The 25,896-nt window shown below is 45.2% G+C and overlaps 1 protein-coding gene across 2 annotated transcripts in view; it reads right to left on the minus strand.

Moving 5' to 3' along the window:
• Window positions 1-22,957, minus strand: part of TBL1XR1 (TBL1X receptor 1) — a 158,598-nt gene extending 135,641 nt beyond the window's left edge. Inside the window, exon 1 of one of the 2 annotated variants that reach the window (XM_033150676.1) lies at window positions 22,771-22,957. The gene's annotated coding sequence lies outside the window, so the exon portion shown is untranslated. The remainder of the gene's footprint in view (window positions 1-22,770) is intronic. The other variant, XM_033150675.1, reaches the window with a different exon arrangement.
• Window positions 22,958-25,896: the final 2,939 nt, after the last annotated feature.

Genomic DNA, 25,896 nt, shown 5'->3' on the forward strand with positions numbered 1-25,896 from the left:
CCCTCAAGAATCCTGGGAACTGTAGTTTAAAGGTGCTGGGAATTGTAGCTCCATGAGGGCTGGGCTGCAGCTCCCAGAATTACTTGTGAGAGAAGCCATGAACTTTAGATATACAATAAGGATGTGACCAAAGGCTGTGTTTCTATGTAGATTTTCTGGAAAGCGGGTCCCAACTGAACCGAGTTACTTCTGAGTAAGATTGCATAGAATTAGGCCACAGGGGTCATTGTCTGAGGATGGTCCAAGCCCTAGGGTTCCTGCCCTTCCCCATTTTGTAAAATATATATATATATATATATTACATTATACTTGACTTACAGAGCATCAAGACCCCAGATTCCCACCGTATTCATTTGCTCAGAGGTCTAAATTCGCAGTCAAGAGAGATATCTGCATATTCATATTTGGGTGATGGGTGTGTTCCCCCCCCACACACACACAGACACCCCAACAAGCACCTAGCTGTGCTCCTGTGAGGCTGCAAGTGCCATTAACAGGCTTCTTGCTGCTTCCACGGTTGGCAGAAACTAAAGCAGCATCCCTTGTAATGCTCTGGAACAGAACTCAAAGCACTTTTCAGCAGTTTGTGAGCTCAAGCAGCCCATCCTTCTCGTGCCCGATGGCTTGGAACACAGCCTAGCTTTTCCTTAAAGGCTCTGTAACATAATTAAATATTTTGAAGTCGCGCCGTTCTCTGAAGAGAGACTCCTGTATTTCTTAGTACGGGGTCACCAAACAGTCCACAGGCTAGATTTTCACTGTAAATCAACGTATAGCCAGTAAAAGCAGACACTCGGGGTGAGGAAGTGTTGTCGTTGCGTGTGTGTTTTTAATTGGACTTATTACTTTCTGTACTTAATACGTTTCTTCAATATATGGCTGCGTTCCATGTCCCTTAAATATAACTTGCTTTTCTTGTTAATTAAACTGCTATATCATTCTTCATCTGAAGATCACAGGTTGGTTTACAATATAAAAACACAAAGGTGCATACCGCAAAAATAAAACAAAAGAATCACATTAGGATTCTCCTAACCACAGTTTGGTGGGTTTAGAATGCGCCACTGCATGAGTACGCAAGAATTTGAAATAGGTTTGCAAGAGCCTAGAGCTTAGCAATAACCACTGTTTCTCTAATCCCAATATCCCAGCAATGCAAATTTCGTTTTCTTGTGAAGTAAAGGTAAAGGGACCCCTGACCGTTAGGTCCAATCGCGGACAACTCTGGGGTTGCGGTTCTCATCTCGCTTTACTGGCTGAGGGAGCCGGCGTTTGACCGCAGACAGCTTCCGGGTCATGTGGCCAGCATGACTAAGCCGCTTCTGGCGAACCAGAGCAGCACATGGAAACTAGGTTATTATTAATAATACTGTATGTGTGCACATTCACATAATCTTCTAATCTTTTCTTTTTACCACTGTTCATTTCATAAGCACCTTTGGGCTGATTAAATAATTTTTATTTATTTTTTTTATTTTATGAAGAAGAAGAAGAAGAAGAAGAAGAAGAAGAAGAAGAAGAAGAAGAAGAAGGGTGGTTACAACAATCCGGAATGGATCAGCATCTAAGAGGGGGAAATACAAGTATACAACACTGTACACTCTTGACTCTCTAAACCATGGTTGGAAAATTACCCAAACTGAGCCATCAAATTAAACCCTGCTTTCCTATTTAAAGGAATAAATCAGGGGTAGATGATAGATAGATTGATAGATAGATAGATAGATAGATAGAGATAGATGATAGATAGATAGATAGATGATAGAGATAGATGATAGATAGAGATAGAGATAGAGATAGATAGATAGATAGATAGATAGATAGATAGATAGTACCTTGGGTTGCACACTTAATTCATTCCGGGGTGCCGTTCGCACCCTGAACAGCACGCAAGCCGGGCGGCACTTTTGTGCATGCGCAAAAGCGCGATATTGCACTTCTGTGCATGCACGAAATGCACAGGACGCTTCTGCACATGCACAGACCGTGCGGACATGCGCAGAAGCATCCACGCTCCGTGTTGCACTTCCGGGTTAACGGAGTACACAACCCGAACGTATGCAACCCAAAGCGTGCGCAACCCGGGGTATGACTGTACTGATTATTGTGCGAATGCGCATCACTTAGATTTGATGTAGCACGGGCATATACTTCCTATACCAGGGCAAAACACCGTCCTGCCCAATAACTACCATTAACTTCTAGAAAGTTCTGGACACTTGATGTTCAAATAAATAACCTTGAACAAATATTGTGGTGTCACCTTGCATATGCATAGGGAGGCAAAGAAAATTCCTCAATTTCACAAGTTCTCAAGCAATTGCAAATTCAACAGTTTTAGAGATGGGGAACCTGTAGTTTTGGCGCCACATGAAGGGCACCAAAACCCATAATCCTTGATCATTGGGACACGCTGTCTTGGGCTGATGGGAAGTAGAGCCCAACAACATCCAGAAGGACACAGGATCCCTACCCCTCCGGAAGCACCAAAGGAACTGGTTTGGAAGGAGTTGGGGTTGCAAAATGACCAGACATATATATTGTTTAATTGCAAACAGGTATGATTTAATTGCCGTAGTAGTCAATTAGCATGTGTGCTTGCTTGGGAAATAAATACTTAAGAACTAAAAACTTGCCGGTAGTCACTTTGATTAAGAACCAAACCTTGGCCGCAGCTTGTGGTTTCTCTCTAGAATGAGGCAAACCACAAGCCGGGTTTGGATGATGTAGTTGAACCATGTCTTAGCCTAGGGTAAGGTGGCACCAGGAGAACCTGAGAGGAGCTCTGCGGTCATGATCTCCTTATCAGAAATCCTCATGCATGCAAGAAGCCATGGCATGGCTCAGCGTTACATGTGAACTGGGTCTCAAAAACACGCAAATCATGGGCAGAAGAAGCATCGAACTCTTCATATTGTAAGGGCCACTGGCACGCTAGAAGAAATTTTAAATATGCTCTAGCTCACCACGGCCAGAGTATGACCCAAGGTTTTGTTTCATTCTCCTAGGATATGACAGGTTGAACAATCTTCATGCCTGAGCAAGCAGAAGATCACATAACCACAACTGCGTTACTGGAAGAGAAGGGATCAACTTTGCGAAGGTAAGGTCCCTTCCTCCAGAGCTAGAGAAGTCTGCTCCAAAACCGTAAGCCTCCACTCACGAGTAATAAAAGCAAAATAGAAGAAGAAAAGAAGAAATGCTTAGCTATTAATATCATGCTTTCCTGTTGAGTTCTCATCGCATTTCATACACATTATCCCCACAGGCAGGACAACACTAACCACGTAATACAAAGGGAAGGAGTGACTGAGTAGTCAGTCACCAAGTTCACTGCCCGTCTAAAACGGAAAGAGGGGATTTCTGGTTGTTAGCTCTTCCTCTTTGCACACAAATTGAATCTACCACCAAGTTTGGAGTTAAAACCTGAATTTAATCAAAGAGCCAATCATTAGCTCTTGTTATGCATACAAAGTTGGGAACCAACGTTGGGAGGAATCCACATAGTGCTACGGCCGCACGTTGTTGTTGTTGTTGTTGTTGTTGTTGTTGTTGTTATATTTCTACCATGCCCATCTGACTGGGGTGCCCAAGCCCCTCTGGGTGGCTGTTCTGGGGGTTGCACTAGCGGAAGTCTTTCCATGAGCTTCTGCTAGTGAGACTTACTCACTGAATCCTGCCCACATACCCTAACTTCATGGCCACAAAACAGGCCGCTGAACTTTCCAACATCTGGCAATTACAGGGAAGACAGGCTACATTCATCACAAGTCTCCTGACAAAGGACTGAGCAGTTATGTTTTGGCCACGCATCTTGTGCTATCTGCTCTCCAGCAGAGATGTGCCTTAAAGCAGACCTCCAGAATCGGATGTCCTCCAGATGTTTGGAGCTACAATTCCCATCATCGCTGCCCATTGGCCAGGCTCTCGGAGAGCGATGGAAGATGCAATCCAGCAACATCTGGATAACACCAAGCTGGGGAAGTTTAGGTAGCGCTCGAAAGATTGGCCGTGCACATTTGCTACCTGGCTGTCCGCCTCAGTCAACAAACAAACAATTTTTATTTCTATGCTCTCCCAGCTGTCAGAGGCAAAGCAGTTTTCATATTAGGGTTTTATACCAAAGAAAAGCATGAGGAATCTGTGCGATTATGTTGTTCTTGTTGTTATATTTATTAAATCTGTATACCACTCTATACTCGCAGGCCTCAGGGTGGTTCACAAGATAAAATCACAACATAAAAAAACGTAAAATATATAATAAAAACAAGAACAAACCAAATGGTGTGTTGAACTGGTTGGAGCTTGGTGCGTTCTGCGTGTTGTTAAAATACAAATCCTATCAGCCCCAGACAGAAAGATCAATGGGCAGGGATGATGGGAGTTGTAGTCAAAACCATATTTAGGACTGGGATAAGAATGTTGGACCTGGGGGGGGGGGCGCACTTCAAACCCCCACTTTTGCAGAAAGCTCCCTGGGTGACCTTGATTCAATTACCGTTTTGGCCTGAATATAAGCCTCACTTTTTCCCCAAATTCCAACCATGAAAAGTTAAAAGTGTGGCGTATATTTGCAACCTTACGGTACGCAAATGGCGCCAGGAGAGCGGCAAAGCGGCGCCTGCCCCGTGCAAGGCGCCCGTCCCCTCCCCCAAGGCTGGGGAGAGAGAGAGAGGAAGGGGAAAGGCCACCAGCAACGCAGCGCCCCCCCCCCCAGTATGCAGCCAGGAACAGCTAATATTCAGGTATTTTTTTCTGTTTTTCCTTCTGCCGCCTCCCCTTCCAATTTTAAAGGTGCGGCTTATATTTGGGTGCGGCTTATATTCGGGCCAATACGGTACTCGGCCTTTGCCTAAGTGTTGTTGGTATCCTGAGGTCTTTCATGGGGGTGAGGAGGGAGTGATAAATTTAAAAAGGGGGAAAACACAAAGGAACCCACGGCAACATACTGAAAGCAACATTAGCATCCGCAGCCAAAGCAGCTGCAGAAGGAACTAGAGAAAGTCTAACTCAGAGAAAATTTACATGGTGGCCTCCAAATGCTGTTGGACTACAACTCCCACCAGCCAACAAAGCCAATGTCCAGGGGTGATGAGAGTTGTAGTCCAACATCCGGAGGGTGCCATGTTGCCTACCCCTGGCCTAATGTGTAGCTTCAGAAACTCAACAATCAGGTTTCAGTATCGCAGTTTCAGCTACCTGCAGTAAAATGCCAAAACCGGAACGACGTATGTCGCAAGCCACAAAGCGGGTTCTCCTTCATGGAGAGCACGTGTTGCGGTGGGGGCAACCAAGACATCCCTCTGTTGATGGGTGGGCTAGTAAAGATGGCCATGTTTCTGATTGGGCACCCCTCAGTCGTTGGGGAGAATTTGGTGTAGCAATTTTATGACTGACTGATGAGGGGATATTTATTCCCTGCGCACAGCGTTGAGCTTCCTCATTTCGCTGTGCGCACTGGATCACCCGCCCACCCTCCCTATATTTAGGGCTGTTCACATTGACCTTGCTATGCCTGTCATGGGGTCGTCGGCTTTTGGGGCAGGGGCCTGGTAGGAATTTTTTACCATTTGGCTGATTGCCTGGCGCCATTTGGTTTTTGCCTACTGCGCAGCAAATCGTCACAACTTGTAAGGTTGCGGTTAGGCATTGGTTAATTTTGCTTGGTGGAGGGAGTATGGTTGGCTGTGCCAGCCCCTCCAATGCTGCTGCTGCAAGGGTATTCCGTAAAAAGAATCCAGGGGCTCGCCATGCTCTTGTCCAAACCCCAGGCAAGGGGCTTGGGGTGCACAAGAGCCCCTGGGAGCATCTGGGGAGAGGTGAGAGCCTGGCGCGCAGCTCTAAGCTCTCTCCCAAATGTTTTCCCTTACTGACTTTCGCAGGCTTGCGGATTTCAGTTCCGTTCGTACCTCTAGGCGGGAACAGATACTTGCGAACCGATGCCTAAGCAACCACTCACATGCTGTAATCAATATAGTTGTGGCCAAAAATTATGCCTTTAAACAAAATACTGTGTGAATTGTGTCTTTATTTGAGGGTGGCTATGGGGACCTCGAACAGGGACTCGAGTGGCGCTAAACCACAGAGCTTGCCGATCTGAAGGACAGCGGTTCAAATCCCCGCGACGGGGTGAGCTCCCGTTGTTTGGTCCCTGCCCCTGCCCACCTAGCAGTTCGAAAGCACATCAGAGTGCAAGTAAATAGGTACTGCTCCAGCAGGAAGGTAAACGGCGTTTCCGTGCGGTGCTCTGGTTCGCCAGAAGCGGCTGAGTCATGCTGGCCACATGACCCGGAAGCTGTCTGCGGACAAATGCCAGCTCCCTCGGACTATAGAGATGAGCCCCGCAACCCCAGAGTCGTCTGCGACTGGACCTAATTAATGATCAGGGGTACCTTTACCTTTACCTATGGGGACCTCGACACACACAAAAAAAGGGGTTGCTCATAACATTCTTGCAGCACAGGTTATTTGCACATAAAGAATCCAAGATTAAGCTTTCACTTGCCAACCAATTTCCCCTACAAGCAAACTCAGTTGGGGGAAAGGGTTATTACCGCATTGCCATCAACTAGGAAACATGCATCTTCCAAGCTAACCGGCAGTTTCACTCTCCCCTTTTCCCATCCCCCTCAAAGAAGCTGGAGGGTTTTCTCCAGACTGATGCGTACATTTTTATGTAGAAAGGAGCAAGAAGGTATGGCCCGCACCTTAGCGCTAGACATCTATCATAGCCAAGTTCGCCCAGCTGCAAAATGGAGGAGGAAAATCACAACAGATTAAATGCAAAATGTCAAGCCGCAGAGCTGTGGGGTATTCTTTTGCAAGCACAACTTCCTGGAAAGATTTGCAGTTTGAACAAAAGTTCATCAAAGAGCATTTAGGGAGCAGATGCCGAGTGCTCGCTTACTACAATAACCTCTCAAGCTTTACCAAAATAACAAAAAGGAAAAGAAAGGGGGGGAGGGGGGAAAGAACACTGTTTGGATAATCGTTGGGTTTAATTAGAATAAAAATAAAAATTGGTTAAGCAGCTGAACAGTCAAGCTAAGTTCCCCCCCACCCTCAACAGATGCCGTAACTCAGGGGGCTCTCAAACTCGGGTCCCCAGCTATTGCTGGACTACAACTCCCATCATCCCTGACCACTGGTTCTGCGAGCCCTAGCACACATCCGCGATCTATTGCCAGGTCAAAAATTATGAAACCAATAGCATGATATATGGACTTCTAACCAGCATTGGACAATATATCAATATTTCGCCCAGGCCTGATGGGAACTACAGTCCAACAACATCTGGAGGGCTACCCTGGGCAGCAACTCCACCCATGTTGGCCATCATGTCTCCTCAATAGGAAGGTCTACAGAAGCTTATTCTTTAAGCCGTAGAAAAGCTGGTCCTCTGGTCTCGATACCCCCTCAAGCTGTGCATCTGCACGACAGCAGCAGTTCACCAACCGTTTCCATAAGAACAGCCCTGCGGCATCAAAGACCTATCGAGTCCAGCATCCTCTCGCACCGCACCACAGCCACCAGATCTGGGGCATCCGCAACTCAAATCTGCAAAGCTGGTCGCTCAACCAGAGGCCAAAGCTGTAAACCTGGACTAATTTTAACAGCACAAGATATGGAGAACAACTAACTCTGTTGTCAGCGCATGACTGGACAGTGATAGCTACCTTGCACATTTTACATCTTATTAACGTTTCTCGCTTCCATAACCAATCTCCCCCAAAGGCTTTTGCAATACATTTCAACGCTACCCGCACATTATTTCTCAAGAACTCGGCAGGATAAACTGCACCATCCTTACTTGGAAACAGTTACAGGTAGGTAGCCATGTTGGTCTGCCATATTCAAAACAAAATTAAAAAAAAAAATTCCTTCCAGTAGCACCTTAGAGACCAACTAAGTTTGTTCTTGGTATGAGCTTTTGTGTGCATGCACACATGTATCTGAAGAAGTGTGCATGCACACGAAAGCTCATACCAAGAACAAACTTAGTTGGTCTCTAAGGTGCTACTGCAAGGATTTTTTATTTATTTTTATTTTTTTGTTCTTACTTGGAAAGTTACTTTCAAAATCATTCAGGGAGCAAGGAATTCATGGGCCTATAAATAATGAGAGGTGAAATATAATGTAAGTTTCTTTTCCCCCCCTTTCTTTGCATGCCTCCAACTTCACCCTTCAACATTAAAAAAGTCACATTCTGTGTGAAACAGTGCAAAAGAGACAGATAAACATATGCCAATACTGCAGCCTTATGATTCCAAAATGCACCTACAATTTCAAAAGAACCTACAATCTGTATAAGTGAAGAGATGGGGAGATCGGCCTGCTTCCCAATTCTGTGCCCTTTTTGCACACACTCAGCCATACATCTGTTCTGCCCCGTTTTTGTTTTTATTTTGCAGATCTATAGAAGTCTGAAAACGCTGTGGTTCGATTGTACGCGTATACTCCCAAAATACATTTCTATATGCTTTCCAATGCTTTTTTTCTGTAACATACGCAATTTTTTAACCTATCACTTGAACCAAAAGCCCCGCAAAAATCAGATAAACGCATAATCCAATATATAGCCGTGATCCAATCTGCATATAACTCAAGGACAGAGAATTAGGCCAGCATGATTTAAAATATGGGTGAAATGAATTTCTCCTCCAGCCTTGGAAATTTACGTTGCTTCTCTTTTATCACCTCCTCGTCTGCACTAATTTTTCATCTCCCAATCTCATTGCCAGCAATGGCTAAATCCCACAATGCCTTAATCAGAATACATGGGTCGGACGGATGCTTCTTTCTAGCATGAAATATTTTTTTAGCCGCTTCATTTTCCAGGCTGGGTTGGACTTAAATAGATTTTTTTTTCCTGAATTCACCTCAATCCGTTCCTTAGATGCTATCGACACAGCCCTAGCTCCCACCAAGGTGCTCTGAAGAAGTTGCTGACTCTTCCAACGCCACGCGGTATTTAGCAAAAAGGGCTGCTACTGGAAACCAGAAACCCTACCGGGATAATGCTTCTACGTACTTCCAAGTCGTTCGTGGAATACACTTCATGTCATTCACGCTTTCATAACCTCTACGCAAGACTTCTGTAGAACACACTACAGGTGGCTTCCCTTAAAGAACAGCAGGGATGTCAAACAGAACCATTTCCAGTGCGCTTCATTTCAATGCTACAAACGCAAGATATATAAGCTGGGCGCCAAACGGCTCCTTAAAACAGGGCTGCAGTCGCCAAAACGGAATGCCTAGTTGCCATTTTCGGGACAGGCAGCTCGAAAGTCACATTTTTCAACTCGGCTTTTTGATTCCCGGAATTCGTTCTGACTGTGCAGATAAAACATAAAGGATAGAATTCTACAGGATGGTGTGTTGCTAATGTGTGAAAACAGTCAAGATCCAAGGATCCCCAGGTATGCACCTCCAGATGGTGGAGACGTCAGCCGCTGACTTGGCAACCGAGCGTCTTCACTTGGTCGCAAGTGGCCCGTAGGCTCCTGGCACCTAGCGAATTTAGACCGCTGATTTATTTTTTGGCGGGGGGGGGGGAATCCACTAAGTTCATTTGCAACAATGAATGGACACCAACTGCAAATATGCGCTGGGCAAGTTTTGCAGTTTCGATGTTTTCAGCTTTGCCGAAAAGCAAAATAAAATAAGTACGCTAAGTTCGATAAAACTAAGGCCTCAGAAACTTTTCCAATACAATTAAGGATTTCTGATACGTATCACCCTGATTTGCATAGGAAAGCGTTCCAATGCAAAAACTAAATTGCAGAAAAAAACCCATACCACCTAAGAGTGTTCGCATTTCCCCAGGAGCCAGGCACGTTTTGTGACCACGTGGAGATCTCTGGTTGCCAGACTGGCAACTGTCGTCTCCATGTGGCTGGCCCCCTCCAGCTTTCTTAAGCAGGTAAGCAGAAGAGCATTTATATCCCACCTGCTTCTCCAAGGAGCACATGGTAGAACCCCCTCCTCAGTTAATCCCTACAATGACCCTGTGACGTAGGTTAGGAGGCTGTGATTGACTCCAAGGTCACCCCGTGACTGAGTGGTGATCTGAACCCCGATCTCTCAGGTCCTAGTCCGACACTCTCACCATTACACCACACTGGCTCCCTAGAGCACCACTGTATGGAGGAAGAAAATGTCAGAGAAGGATCTGAAATATTTTCCCTCAAGTTTGAATTATTTTATTCTGAGTTGTTTTATTTGATGCTTAAATGTGTTGTAAACCGCTTTGATTTTTTTCCCCCTTTAAATATAGAGCTGTATAGAAATGATGATGATGATAATAATAATAATAATAATAATAATAATAATGTATAGCTGAAGGGGAGGTAAATTATGTGTGGGGTTTCTTTGCTTCTTTGTATTGTGAGAGGAACGGTGTTTGTATGTTTACACTGCAATGTAGCCGAAACAAATTCCAAGTATGTTGGAAAATGTACTTGGCCAATAATAAATTATTCCTAATTATTCCTAATAAACTCACTGCAAAAAAAGACACCTAGACATTCTGTTGTGGCGACTGCAACCTAGGTTTAAGGTGCCATTTGGCGATTACCTTCTATATCTGATTTTCTAACATTGCCACCTTAGAATTAACGCTTTAGCTGGTGCAGAATGAAGTAAACAACCCCCACCTCACCCCCCAAAAAACCCCACAAACCCACAGGCGAGTGAGACAGGGAGAGGGATGAATGCACATCAGATAAACATGAACCAAGACAGTTCAAGGGGCTGCTGGGAGAAGCACCATTTCATGGGTCTGAGCATACTGCAATGACCTGGCCTGACTGCACCGCTTGCTAATTAGTTTCCGTGCCCAATTCAAAGTGCTGGTTTTGACCTGTAAAACCTTAAACGGCTCAGGACCACAATACCTCAAGTTCCGCCTCTCCCCATATGAACCAACCCGGGCTCTGTGTTCATCATCTAAGGCCCTTCTTCATGTGCCTCCTCGAGAGGTCCAGGGGTGGCAACACGAGAACGGGGCCTTCTCTGCAGTGGCTCCCCATTTGTGGGATGCTCTCCCCAGGGAGGCTCACCTGGTGCCTTCATTGTATATTTTTAGGCGCCAGGCAAAAACGTTCCTGTTCAACCAGGCCTTTGGCTTATCGGGATTCTACAGCCTTTTGAAAGTGAATGTGGGAAAGAGAGGTTATTGATTTGCTGCTTTGTTTACTTATTTACTTCTTTTATCCTGTATTTTATTCTGTGAACCGCCCTGAGGCCTTATGATGAAGAGCAGTATATAAATCTAACAAATAAATAATAACTGGGTGTCCGCAAAATCGGAGTGTTGGACTCTAGGATCTCATGCAGCATTGCAAGATATTCAGGAAGCTCACCTTGGACTGTGTTGTGGGAGAGCCGCTTAGGGACAGGAAAAGTCCTGGCGGCAGTATCCACGCCGCCTGCCTTCTGGGCACAACAGAACTTGCTGACACTTTTTGACTAATAAGGCCTTAAACTGCCAAATGCCCAAGACGTCAGACGTATTTATTGTACTTGTACCCAGCTTTTCAGACAATTAAAAAAAAAGAAAAAAGAAAAATCTGTATCCCAAAGTGTCTCACACCAATTAAAACTGAATACACGATGTTTCTGGTGAGCACCACGTAAATGAAAACAAGACGTGCCTTGCCCTCAGGCCTGCAAAATAGAAATCAAGACAAAGGAAGGAAAGGGAGGAGAGAGAAAACTCCTTTTGTGCTTTTATCATCTCTCAGACCAACAAAGCATCCTCTTGGAACATTCCATCCATGCGCCATTTCTGAGAGCAAGGGCACACCGGGAGACTGGGGCGCCTCGCTGCTCTGTGGGGGCTCTTCATCTGGGGAACCATAGCTAGGACATCTTTGGGACGTGCTGCCAAAAACCTTTCGGAGCAAGCTGGCTTTCAGAGGCCAGAGTAGAAATTTAAGAGGATAGACATGCCCAATATAGGCCACTCAACACAACTGTGAACACAGGCCGTGATTCCCCAGGGCTTCAGGAAGGGGCTTTTCCCAGCCCTACGTGGAGACGCTGAGGACTGAACGTGGGACCTTCAGCACGAAGATGTCTATATTGCTGGCTGTTCAGATGTTCTGGTTTCTTACACGGTTCTGAGAACTTGGATGGGAAACAAGCAGAGCTCAGAACTCGCCAGGTGCATTTTACACCTGGCTATCGGCCACTTGCAACCAAGTGAAGATGTCCATGCACCAAGATGGTGCCGGACATCTCCACCATCTGGAGGCGCATGCCTGGGGATCCTTGGATCACACAACTAGCAACATACCCTGTAGAATTCTAAACATGTAGATTTTATCAGCACAATCTTTTTTTAATAATAATTTTTATTAAAGGTTTTTAAAAACATACATAAACAAAAACATGACATATTATTTCACTAAATATAATCCTTCCTGACATCGTATCAGGACTTCCTCCTATCTCCTCCTCCTGCGTCCTTTGAGGATACCTTTTATGTAACTCCCCAAACTTACTAATCTTTACTAATCTTTACACAAATATCCATTCTATCTCTACCTCTTACCTTATTAAACATTATCTAATAATTAACTTATATCTTATCAAAATCTTATAATCTACGACTTATTTTACCCTCAGATTATATCTAACTTTCTTTATCAGCACAATCAGAACAAATTTCAGGAACCAAAAAGTCGACTTCAAAATACGACTTCCTAGCCGCCTGGCCCCGAAAAGGGGCAATTGGGGGATTCCGTTTTGGCGACTGTAACCCTGGCTCAAAGAGCCATTTGGTGCCTAGCTTGTATATCCGAATTTTCTAGCACTGCCTACAAGACCCCAATGAACTCTATGATTATACAGTGGTACCTTGACTTACGAATTTAATCCGTTCCGAATGCACATTCGTAGGTCGAAAATTTGTAAGTCAAAAAAGCGATTTCCCCATAGGAATGCAATTGGAAACGAAAAATTCGTAAGTCGAGTAAACCGCATCTAAATTCGTAAGCTGAGTAAACCCCATCTAAAACCGCCAACGGATGTCCATTCGTAAGTCGAAAAATTCGTATGTCGAGTAATTCGTAAGTCGAGGTACCACTGTAGATGGTTATAGATTATGATTACAGAGTGAAAGACAGTCCCTAAACATCCATTCAAAGCTAGATGCTGTGACAACCCCCCCCCAAAAAAGGAGGCATTGAGAACCACCGAACCATTCTTAAAAGAACTGGACTCACATTATCCTCAGTACATCATCATGCCTCACACTGAACAGAAGGGGTGAGGTGGCCGCCAACATGCTGGTGCTCGAGAGAACGTTCTGGAAGGAACAGAGGGAACGAACGAAACCTTTCTCACAACAGCAGATGCTGTTTAATATGAACCGTCATTTGAAGTTCAGAGCAGGGGATGGGTGTTAGGAAAGTGAGTAGCGAGAGGTTTATTTTCCCTCAAACTCCCATACGTGGACTTCAGCTGCCATTTACCCAGAGCAGATCCGAAGAAATTAGTGGATTCAACTTAGTCGTGGTTATGAGCTGCAAACGGGTCTACGCTCACCAAAACTTAGCCAAACACTACACCCAACAATTATGTCGGTTATTAGACTTATTAACACTGTTACTCCTTTAAGTGTATTCCTCCCGGTTCGCATGCCCGCTAAAATAATCAGGCCTCCTGGTCGTGTCGTGAACCTATAAATTTTAATGCCAGGCCCTAGGAATTTGAAATATTTATTCAGTGCTATAAATAGATGACACCCAAGAAAGTGACACTGGTCAACACAAAACTGATACTGTGCTGAGGAGTTTGAGGTGACACAGACTAATTAGGCCTAGAATTCAACACCACCACAAACGAGTCGCAAGCCAAGTATTACAACAAAAACAAATCTCTCGAGTCCAAGATTTGTACAATCAGAGAGACGTACCATATTTTGAAAGGAAAATGGACAGACAAATTTCTCCAATTCGGATTTAATGCCATCTAAACTAGCAGCCATCTCCACACTCTGTGGCAGGTATTCCAAGCATGGATCTCACATAATCCAAGCATTGGAAGTTCACCCAACACAACATCCTGCCAATGCAGGAATTCACAGACCACAGCATCCCCGATAACTGACTGTCCAGCCTCTGTTTAGAAACCCCAGAAGATAGATTAGAGTCCAATCTGTTCTACTGTAGAACGAGGACCGCCAGGGAATTTTCCTAACATTTAGTAAAAACAAACCTCCTTGTCCAAAAACCAAGTTCTGCTGAAACAGCAAGATGCTCTGTACCCTTCTCGGCGGGAAAGGACCACAGCTCAATGACAGGGGAAATACTTATATTCAGAAGTTTCCTGCGTTCGATCCCTGGCATCTCCAGTTAAGAGGATCAGAGAGCAGGTGATGTGAAATGCACCTCTCTCCCAGAGATTCGGGAGAGCTGCTGCCAATCAAAACAGAGAAACTGCTAGGCTAGATGGACAAATGGTTCTGCTAAGAGCAAAATCAACATCAAAGCAGTGCTTTACCGCACATCGAATCCTTCAGTCCAACACACCGAGAAGCAGAAATATTCCGGGGGAATACCAGATTCTGAAGAACCACAAAGCCCCGGAGCAGGGGGAATAAATACGGCAAAGCTGGTTGCATCCTGTCACTCTCAAGTTTCTGGGGAAAAAAACTAATCTACACAAAGTTATGTAGTCAAATTGTAAGGATGCCCCTACTTCACAGGTACATTAAAAAAAATTCCACAAGTGTTCCTCAATCATTACATGAAAACCGTTTCACACATGACCCTAAACAGGTATCATTAGGTTTTTCTATTTCTTCTTTTACAGGGAAATATGTTCCATGCAGAAAAACTGTCACACGTGCCTTCTACTTTACGAGATATGCAATTCAAAACTTTGCGGAGTCTTCCTTAACTTGGTGCCCTACATACATTTTGGACTACAACGCCATCAGCCCAGTCCAGTCAGTGATGGCTGATAGGATCTCTACTCCAAAGTAGCTGGAAGAATTGGGGGGAAGCTGACCTATGCTTTTATATTCCTCCGCAACAGCCGACATCTAATAAAGACATGATTGCTCTGGAAGTTTTGTAATTTATTGCTCACTTGGCATTGAAATTTTCGTGATGTTTATCCTCCATTACTGGTTTTTTTTATTGTGTTATATCACATTATTTATTGTAAGGTCGGCAATAGATGTAAGCCCACTTTGATTTATTTTTGGTGTTGTTTGTGTGGGGAGTTTTTTTTTTTTTTTTTAAGGATACAGTAATAAATGTTTTACATAAATAAGATGCACGCTCTTTCAGAAGAGGAGGTAAAAGTTAAAAACTAATTCCTCCACTTGCTTCACGAGGACCATTTATGGCCACTACAGACTAAGTTTATTCACATTCAGGCAATTAAAATATGTATTTCAGTATTATGTACATTTATGAATCATCTTTCTGCAAGCAGACAAATGATGTGCAATATTTTTTTCAATTGTAGATCCAATTACATTTGTTTTTTAATCCAACAAATACTCAGGTGTTGTAACTGTTAAAACATTGGAAAGCAGTGGTTTTAGACCAACACTTAACTGGAGCAAGAAGATGAAAGAGAAGGGGTTCGGCAGACCTTCTTGGAGAAGCTGTCCTATAGCTGTGGTGCCACAACTGAGAAGACCACGCTCAGAGCGCCACAAAAAGCACATTAGCCAAAAATAGGGTCTCAAGAGGAAAACACAGTTGACTCCAGCACCTAATAGGAAGCCGAACAGATAAGGAAGTAAATGGGTAGTTGGGTTGTGTACTAACTGGAGCTTCTAACCCAGAGGTAGGCAATCTAAGGCCCGTGGGCCAAATGTGGCCCAATTGCCTTCTCAATCCGACCCGCAGACGGTCCGGGAATCAGCGTGTTTTTACATGAGTAGAATGTGTCTTTTTATTTAAAAATTCATCTCTGGGTTATTTGTGGGGCCTGCCTGGTGTTTTACATGAGTAGAATGTGTGCTTTTATTTAAAATGCCTCTGGGTTATTTGTGGGGCATTTGGGATTCGTTCATTTTTTTCCCCAAAATACAGTTCGGCTCCACACAAGGTCTGAGGGATGGTGGACCGGCCCACGGCTGAAAAAGGTTGCTGACCCGTTTCTACCCATTTTATAGGTGCTACAGGGAAAGATTCTGCACATACAGAGACTAGATCAGCGTCGGCAACGTCATCCGGCCATGGGCCGGATCAAGCACACGGAGAGTGTCCGTGGCCGGACTGTGCAGCACAATGCCGGAAATTGCGTCTGTGCATATTCCGTGGCACCGGAAATTGCTTCTGCGCATGTCGTGACGGCGAAAATTTTGCCTGTGCAGAAGCCATTTCCGGTGTCCTGGACATGCGCAGACGCGATTTCCAGTATCTGCATGTGCACAGGCAAAATTTCACGATGCCAACTCAGCAAGTCCCTGCACCGCGCTGCTTTAGCGTAGCGCTCGGGGGTGTGCCGAGCGGGCGGCTCGTGGGCCCGGTAAAACAGCCTTCATGGGCCGCTCCAGCCCATGGGCCGGAGGTTGCCAACCTCTGGACTAGAAGGTCCATGAAGATTGTATTACATCCACTCTCTACATTTAATATAGAGCAACTGTACTCTTGCTTTACATCCTTAGACTCAAAAGCGGGGCTGAAGATTGTTAACAGGTTCACCCGACAGTTGCGTCCCTTTAAAAATTTCCCCACCATGTGTGACTGTGCTCCTGAGCATTCCAGCAACACAGATAGGGCGTATTTCAAGAATTGGAGGAGTTCGAAGGGATCACAAGGGTCATTTATTCAAACCAGCCCCATGAAATGAAGGAATCTTTGCCAGTGTGGGGCTCGAACCCATGACCCTGAGATTAAGAGTCACATGCTCTACAGACCTGAGCTATCCAGCCTGCTATTTCTAAACAACTGAGTAACAATGCTTAGGCTTTTTTTAAAAGCATTTTGAGTGTTTATATACGTAACTCACAGGAATCCTCAAGCCGGACATTATTATAAATAAACACCCCCAGTGGGGAATGGGGAGTAAAGACAAGACAGATGCATATTCCTGCATTGCAGGGGGCTTCGAACTCTGCAATTCCATGATTCTGTAATTCTAAGAAATTGGGCCTAGATCTCACCACATTTATGCAGAACGTCCACTGGTTTCAAATGACTTTAAAATAAGGTAAAAGACCCCTGACAGTTAAGTCCAGTTGCGAACGACTCTGGGGTTGCAGCGCTCATCTCGCTTTGCTGGCCGAGGGAGCCAGCGTACAGCTTCCGGGTCATGTGGCCAGCATGACTAAGCCGCTTCTGGCAAAACCAGAGCAGCGCACGGAAACGCCGTTTACCTTCCCGCCGGAGCGGTACCTATTTCATCTACTTGCACTTTGACGTGCTTTTGAACTGCTAGGTTGGCAGGAGCTGGGACCAAGCAACGGGAGCTCACCCCTTCACAGGGATTCAAACCGGCGACCTTCCGATCGGCAAGCCCTAGGCTCTGTGGTTTAGACCACAGCGCCACCCGTGTTACTTCCATGTAAAAAGCAAGACAGGCTAGCATTCTACATGGGACTAATTACAACAGCTGGCACATCATCATGGCTGACTCATGTGAGTGACAAGGTCCAGAGTTCAAGTCTCACCCTAAATCATACTTCACACAACCCCAATTACACCATGGAGACGCTGGGACTTTTTGAGAGCTGTGTCGCCCTCAAGAACTACAGCATCGTGCTAACATTGCTTATCAGCTTCTCCCTCCAAATGTTGGAGCAAAATTTCACGGCCTTGTGCCAAATGAAGTCAATCTGTATGCTCAATTTCTACTTGCTCAAACAAGCATGTGCGCAAACACATAAGAGTTCTGAACTTTTAAGCAATTCTCGTGAGTCGGCCATACATGCCCCACCGGCTACCACCTGAGGTGGCTGAGGAAAGAACTACAAACCCAGAATCAAAGTTTTTACAATGCTTTTTGCACTTAACAGTTTTACACCAACGCCTTAGAACTTCAAAGCAACTACCCAAGGCATTCATCATTACCGCCACATAGAGGAACCCACGGCCTTGTAAAACAGTCGGCCTTTTGAGAAGTTGCCCTAAAACTCTGGGATGAGTAGCAAATGAACCCAACGGTTCCAGAATCCCCCGCATGTTCCCTCCACATAATTTAAGGCACCCACTTCCCAAACACACACGCTGTGTTAGGCCTCAAGGTACCTCTCTGAACCAAACAGCCACCTAAGGCCCAAACACCACGTCCCGCTAATATTTCCCTTAATCCTATACCTACGCTTCAGAAGGGAAGAATACTAAACACTTTCCAGGTGTTCTTCATAACCACCTGAGAGCCGACCCAAGATGCAAAATCGCATGCATGCCTTCAATTTTTACAGCTTTAACCTTGCACTTCTGTAACTAACGTAAGTTACTAGGAAGGGAGATGAGCACACATATCTCAGGATTCTGGGGCAAACAATGAGCAATACCTGAAACTGAATATTATTGGGGGGGCAGTGGCAGATTAAATGCATGGGGAGGAGCAAATATGCACCACATTTAGTTATTACCACCTTTTACCCAAAGCCAGAAATCCTGTTCCGACGTTTTATTCTTCCCGGGGGAAGCTTTGTTGTCATTTTAACTGTTTGTGAACAGCCTTCTGTTGAAAGGCGGCCTGCAAATGCTGCAAGGAAGCAAGCTTTTTAAAAAGAAAAAGAAAGAGATGCGTTAGATGAGAGCGTGGTCATTCTCGTCAAACTTTCCGTTTCCAACAGCGGTTGACCATTTGCCTTCTGGATGCTCACAAACAAATGATGTGTGAAGTTTACTTTCCCTCTCACCCCCGGTTTTATGCCCCCAGCACCCGAGCATTCAGAGGTAGACTGCTCTGGACATGGAGGTTCTACTAAGTTATCATGGCTGTTAGGCCGTCCTCAAAGAATTGCTGCATTTTTTAAAAAAAATGCTATTCAAAGCCCTTGTCCTCTCAATGTCGCAAGTTTTGTTGAAATCGTTCCCTGGGGAATGTACGATCCTATGCCTCTGGGGAGGATGATGTATTCGCCAATTACGTTTGTGTGGGAAGGTGTCAACTGGGTGGGAACAAGCCACTCCATCAAACCCGCCCATAATATATTCAAAACACACTTTCTGGACGCATAGGATCACCCTGCAGTAGTCTTCTTCTGCTTCCGCAAACGTAACACTCCACTAGTAAAATAAACTTTGGTCAAGACCAAATTCATTACTCCAGAGCCCTTCCTTTTTCTTTTAAAGGAAGAATATGGTAGTCCTAAATATGCTTTCACTGGAAGAAAATGAACTGAATGTTATCTCCCCCAAATACACTTTTAAATTCAAGTAACAGTATGACCCAATTACAAAGAGTGAGAACAGTAATATCTATCTAAGTTACCAATGGCCTCATTTGCATGCCACAGTAAGCCACAAACCATAGTTTACAGAGCACAAGCAAATCCGGGAGCACAAGCAAATTAGTCCGGGAGTGTTGGGAGAGAGAAAAACAAGCCAAGATTCCTAAGTAGGCATTACATCTGAAACAAGAGTTAGGATTTGGTTTGGTTTAACCAGTAAGGCAGCAGCAAGCCTTGGTTTGTTGGCAGAAAAACAAACCACACTTCCTGGTCTGGATGCAACACTAAACCAAAGATTGAGATTGGTTTCTTCCCAGTGTAAGCAGGGAGGATCAAAGTGGCACTTGTGGGTGGTAAACCATGCTCATGCGATGCGCAAACATCACCAAAATGTCCAGGTCAAATCAAATCCGTTGTTTTGTAACTATGTAACACGAATAGCATCCCAGATACTTGTTCAGCATTCACAGAATCATAGAATCATAGAGTTGGAAGAGACCACAAGGGCCATCCAGTCCAACCCCCTGCCAAGCAGGAAACACCATCAAAGAATTCCTGACAGATGGCTGTCAAGCCTCCGCTTAAAGACCTCCAAAGAAGGAGACTCCACCACACTCCTTGGCAGCAAATCCACTGCCGAACAGCTCTTACTGTCAGGAACTTCTTCCTAATGTTTAGGTGGAATCTTCTTCTAGTTTGAATCCATTGCCCCTTGTCCACTTCTCTGGAGCATTCTTCAGGAATGACATGCCCCCTGCTTACAAAAACATGCGTTCCACCAAAATCCTCCCAAGTTTCTAAGCGGCCAACGCCATCAACATCTATTTACTTATTTGTTCTGTTTATGGAGACATCCCATAAAACTCTCTTGGCGCCGTACAAATAAAAGAGAATGCAAACATAAAACAATAAACCCGTACTACTATAAAAACCACAATATGCTTAAGAACAAATAATCTTCAAACGGTTTTTTTATTCAAATGAGTAGCGCCGCCAAGAAATCAGCAACCTGTCCAACTCTTACCCAGAATCCACCGCTCAGCTAATGCAAAATTCACGTCAACAGCCCCACGGATATCTCCAAGAACGCACACTCGCCTCTGTTTACACGTGTCTGGCCTAAAATGCGCACTCCTGTGCATGTTTACTCAGAAGTAAGGCCTACGAAGTTCCATGGGGTTTACTCCCTAGTGAGATGAGGGGTCGCAGTCAAAACCACAGGAAACCTCACACGGGCACAGCTTCCAAGTTTATGAAAATTCTACCAAAATTGCCAATAAGGCCCCAACATGTGGCCTAGCTTGAAAACACAAATAGAAGTGAACTTTTGCTTAAACTTTGGTTGGTGCAGGTGTCCTCCAAACTGCAAGGAGACACTAGAAATCACCAGAAATCATAAATCATAGAATTACAGTACCCTTATATATTCAATGAGAATTGTGTGGTGCCTCATATAATCAGGTAGAACTTCCTTTACACAAGCAGGGTGGGGAAAATTGAGGAAGTAAAAGCACGTGCGAGAGAGTCAGCAAGCCCAGTAGGCAAAACTCAGGGACACAGTGCAAAATAAAAAAGTTCTCCTCCACACCAATCTACTGACCAAACTTCTGTGAGAGTTTCCTTAAACTTTATACAAGAGAGAGAGAGAGAGGAGAGAGAGAGAGAGAGGCGTGTGCTGGCTTTATTTCTGTATTTTGCCCTAACCCAACCTCATTTGACAAGCCACGCTGCCCAACTTTTATCTGATACGTTCCTCCCCATGGCTGTAGAATAATAATAATAATAATAATAATAATAATAATAATAATAATAATAATAATAATAATAAACATGAATATTTTGTCTTTGCTGACAGAAGGCGAAACCACACCCTGCCTAATAAGTAGGCTTGGAAACAACCCCCCCCCCCCCAGTTTTTTAAGCTGGGCAAAGGAAGGAAATAAAAAGATGTAAAAAAAGGAGAGAAGAAACACCAGCTTCACAACGCCTTCTTTCAATTTCCCCAGGCAGCTTTTTTGCACGTGGACCTCCCAAAAAAAAAACAGCTGGTGAAAAATACCGACTACAGTACACAAATGGGGGTTGGGGGGCCTTTAGACACACTGAAGCAGATGCACCATGTGCTTTGTCCACTAAAACAAATAAAATACTAACGCAACGGTTCTCCCCAGAACTTAAAACCAGGAATCGTGTCCGCAACAACTTTGGAGGAGTTTTTAAAAGACACCTCCCCTCCCCCCAGTTTCCAAAGCAGGTGAAGCAGAGAACAGAACCCCCCCTCCCTTCAATGTACTTTTTCCACCCCCACCCCCAATAGGAATAAATGCAAAAAAACAAACGGCAGAACCTGTTTTGTGTTTTTCATCGCTTGCTTGCAAAGCCGCTCCACAGCAAGGCGCCAGGCAAGGCCCTCTTTTTCACACCAGTCCCTTCCCCCGCTTTCCAAGGCTGGCTTCAGCCACAGCTACAACAAGCCCAGCCTCCCTTCCCCCAACCCTCTCCTTTTGCAAACAGGCATTTGAGGCGCAAAAAACCCTTCCAAGAAAACTTTCACCTCCCTCCCAGCAAACCTGGCCCGCTTTCAAGCGAACAAAATCCCCACTGACCTTCTTTGCATTTTATTTCAATAATAATAATAATAATAATAATAATAAACCACACTTCCGATCTTTATATTATACAAAAGGCGTGCGTCTTTCTCGAGCAGGAAATAAATGCACGGAAATCATAAACTCTTCTCCTTTGCAAAAAAAAAAAAAAAATCGGTCTAAAAATAGGCAGTGAAACCAGCTTGCTTCATAATGGCTGCTGGCTTGCATTTATTTGTGTGCAAATCCCTTCCTGGTCTTTTTTTTTTTCCCTTTTCCTGCGCGCCCCCACCCCCACCCAACCCAACCTTGTGCTTTCGAACGCGGCGAATCAACACTTTGCGCCCCCAACCATGGGAGTGGGGGGGGAAGAGATGGGAGGGGGGGGGAAGAAAATATTTAAAGTTAAAAGACCCAGGTTTCCCAGTGGGGTGGGGGTGGGGGAAGGGAAGCGAGAGGGCCAAGTTGAAAAATGCATGTTACACTCTTGCCCATCCCCCACTCTCCCTTCCTCCAACTCTCTACAAACACAGGCGCCCTTCCCCCCCACCCCCACCCCCAGCCTCTGGTCTCAACAACCCCCCCCCTTTTCAAATCCTTCTCTCCAAGCCCCCCAACCCCCACCCGGCATAAAAAGGCTTTTGCATTTACTTTATGCGAGGCTTTCCTTCCACCAACCAACCGCTTCTCCCCCCCCCCGGCGCACCGCCCAGATATCCTGCTTTTGCAAAGGGTACATTAAAGCAGCAAAGATTAAAAACCGCGCAAAAAAAGGAAAAACACACAACAAAACCACTCTCTCCTTACCTTGCAATTGATGGCTCTCCGTTAAAGCTCGTTCTCACCCCCTCCTTTTGCACTGGAGGCAGAAGAGGGAGAGGAAAAAAAAAACATAGAGAGGAGATGTGGAAATGCAGTTTCCTCCTTGGCTTTTTAATACAAATATATATTTAGGTAAGGCATGTAGGACAAAAAAAAAAAAAAAAAGACGGGTCTGCAGTGCAGGAGCAGCTCCGGGCGCCCCCCCCTCCTTCTTCCCCGCCTCCAAAAAAGAAAAAAAAAAGAGACCGCAAAAGCACCACCCAAAAATGCAATGTGTTCAATTATATCCCGATCCTGTGTGTGTGTGTATTGGGGGGGTGGGGATTTAAGAAAGGGGGGGTTGATGGAGGAGGGGGGTGGAGAGATTACAGATCCAGTCCCAGGGAAGGAGGAGGAGGTAATAATAGTACTAATATTAATAATAATAATAAGCAATCTATCTGAGTGTGAGTGTGAGTGTGATTTAGATGGAAGAGGAATTGAGGCAGAATGTTAAAGCTGTTACTAAGGGAAGGAGCCAAAACGTTCAGAGCAGCCAACGGCTCTCAGACACTCAGCACTTGGGGGGGGGGGAGAGAGAGAGAGAAAGAGAAATGTGGCCAGCCATACAGAAATGAGCACAGGAGAAGAGGAGACACACGCACACGCACAGGCACACACACATCTACCAACATACGCGCAGAGGGAGAGAAGGGGGAAGGGAGCGAGGCCAGGCCTGGCTGTGTTTTCTGTTGCTTTTGCTTCCTGCAAAAAAAAACAACAACAACAACACACAAACAAACCCGGGGTGTGCATGCATGCAAAAAGAAGGAACAGGAGGAAGCAGAGCAAGAAAGAGTGAAATGGAATTACATTTATTTAATCTCTTTTTTGGGGGGAGGGAAGGTTCCAGGCCCTGTGAAAAGGTGGGGGGAGGCGCAAAGATGAGAAATAAAATTCAAGAGCCATAGGGGAGGGGAGGGGAAGGGCCTGGAAGTGGTGCATCTGCAGGGGCCTGTTTTTTGGGGGGGGGTGTTTCACTTGTTTCTGCAGGTCTGTCAACCACCACCCTAAAGGGGGGGGATAAGCATATCTGGAGCCCGAGGATTTTTTGGATAGGGGGTGAGGAGTGGAGGATATCCCCTCCCTCTCCAAAATACGCCACCATCAGAATACTGGAAAGAAGAGTTTGCACAGGGGTAGGTAAATGCGGGCGGTGGGGTGGTTGCAAAGCAGGTAGGGATAAAAGTGGGGAGGGGGGACTTCCCTCTCACTTCCAAATGCTCTAGCGCCTTCCCCAAGGAGAAGGGAAACCCCTATAAATGGATGGGCAGGGTGTAAATAATAATTTAATAAAATGTTATTATTTTTATACCAGTGTGGGAGGGAAAACAGCCCATTCTGACATGCACTGGTAGAAAAACCAGCATTCTCGAAGATGGAGAGGGCATGGTCCAAATTGTGGCAGGTTCAATTCCCAGTTGACTATCGAGGAATTCTCAGTGAGTTTGAGAGCCGGTATGGTATAGTCAGCATGGTTAGAGTGTTGGACTAGGACCAGGGAGGCCTGGGTTCAAATCCCCACTTAAAGGTAAAGGGACCCCTGGCCATTAGGTCTAGTCGCGGACGACTCTGGGGTTGCGGCGCTCATCTTGCTTTATTGGCCGAGGGAGCCGGTGTACACCTTCCGGGTCATGTGGCCAGCATGACTACGCCGCTTCTGGCAAACCAGAGCAGCGTACGGAAATGCCGTTTACCTTCCCGCCGGAGTGGTACCTATTTATCTACTTGCACTTTGACGTGCTTTCGAACTACTAGGATGGCAGGAGCTGGGACCCGAACAACGGGAGCTCACCCCGTCGCGGGGATTCGACCGCCGACCTTCCGATCGGCAAGCCCAAGAGGCTCAGTGGTTTAGACCAGTGTTTTTCAACCACTGTTCCACGGCACACTAGTGTGCCGCGAGATGTTGCCTGGTGTGCCGTGGGAAAAATTGAAAAATTTGAAAGATTAAAAAAAAAAAAACAGCCAAACAGACCCAGGTTGCGCACTGAATAAAGTATTTTATATTTTTTCATATTTCTGTTTACTTACTATTTCATAATAAAGTAATTATAAAATACTTTCGTTGTGTTTATTTGATTCCTATTCAAGAGAATTACTTTATATATAGTCAATATAGGCTCAGAGTTAATTTTTTTAACATTTTCTAATGGTGGTGTGCCTCGTGATTTTTTTCATGAAACAAGTGTGCCTTTGCCCAAAAAAGGTTGAAAAAACACTGGTTTAGACCACAGAGCCACACACACAAATTTTGCAGGTTGGGACAGCCACTGGCTCTCAGCATAGTAACTGTACCTCGCAGGGTTGCGGTGGGGGTTAAATGAGGACGTGGAGAACCACCTATGGATCCTTGAAGGGAAAGGTGGGGTACAAATGCAACAGGAAGATTAAAAATCCTGGTGCCTTCGGTTTAAATAAGATCAGGAAGAAGGAGATGGGGGGGACTTTCTCTGATGCTTTAGGGGGGCTCTGCCAGCCAGAGTTGACAGTACTGATAACAGCGGGCATCAAAAAGAGTAAAAACTGGGTACGGTTTTCTTAAGCAAGACTCCAGAAACTTTCCCAAGCTTCAACAGAGGCCTAATTCTAGTTCTGAATGTTTGCGTATGCGGGGAAATATGCAGAAAGAGAAAAGCAGGGTGGGGGTGGGAGTGAAAACAAAAAAAAAACGTGTCCAGGGGATGAAGCATTGTCTCTAAACCCTCAACTGAAATACAGTATACAAATAATCAAAACAGCAGCGTTCAGAAAGGGGAGACAGCAAGAGTGGAGGAAACAGCCGGTGGGGGATGGAACTCCCATTACTGTCAGAGGGAGGGAGGGGGGGGGGAGAGAGAGAGGGAACCAGGAAATTGCATTAAGCAGATCAAGTCATTATTTGGTGTTCTGCACATTTGAAATGAAATGTGCAAACCAGCCCACAGAGCGTGTAGGAGGGCGAGGAAGGCTAAAGAAGCACGGAGGGTGGGGGAGGGGGGCAGTTCTAACAGGAAAAACACGCCCCATCTGCGAAATGCAGCTTTGAGGAACAAACCAAGGGCAGAGGATACTGTACAGCTAAATGTGACA

Source organism: Lacerta agilis, chromosome 5 (genome assembly GCF_009819535.1).
Source record: "Lacerta agilis isolate rLacAgi1 chromosome 5, rLacAgi1.pri, whole genome shotgun sequence".
Lineage (NCBI taxonomy): Eukaryota > Metazoa > Chordata > Lepidosauria > Squamata > Lacertidae > Lacerta > Lacerta agilis.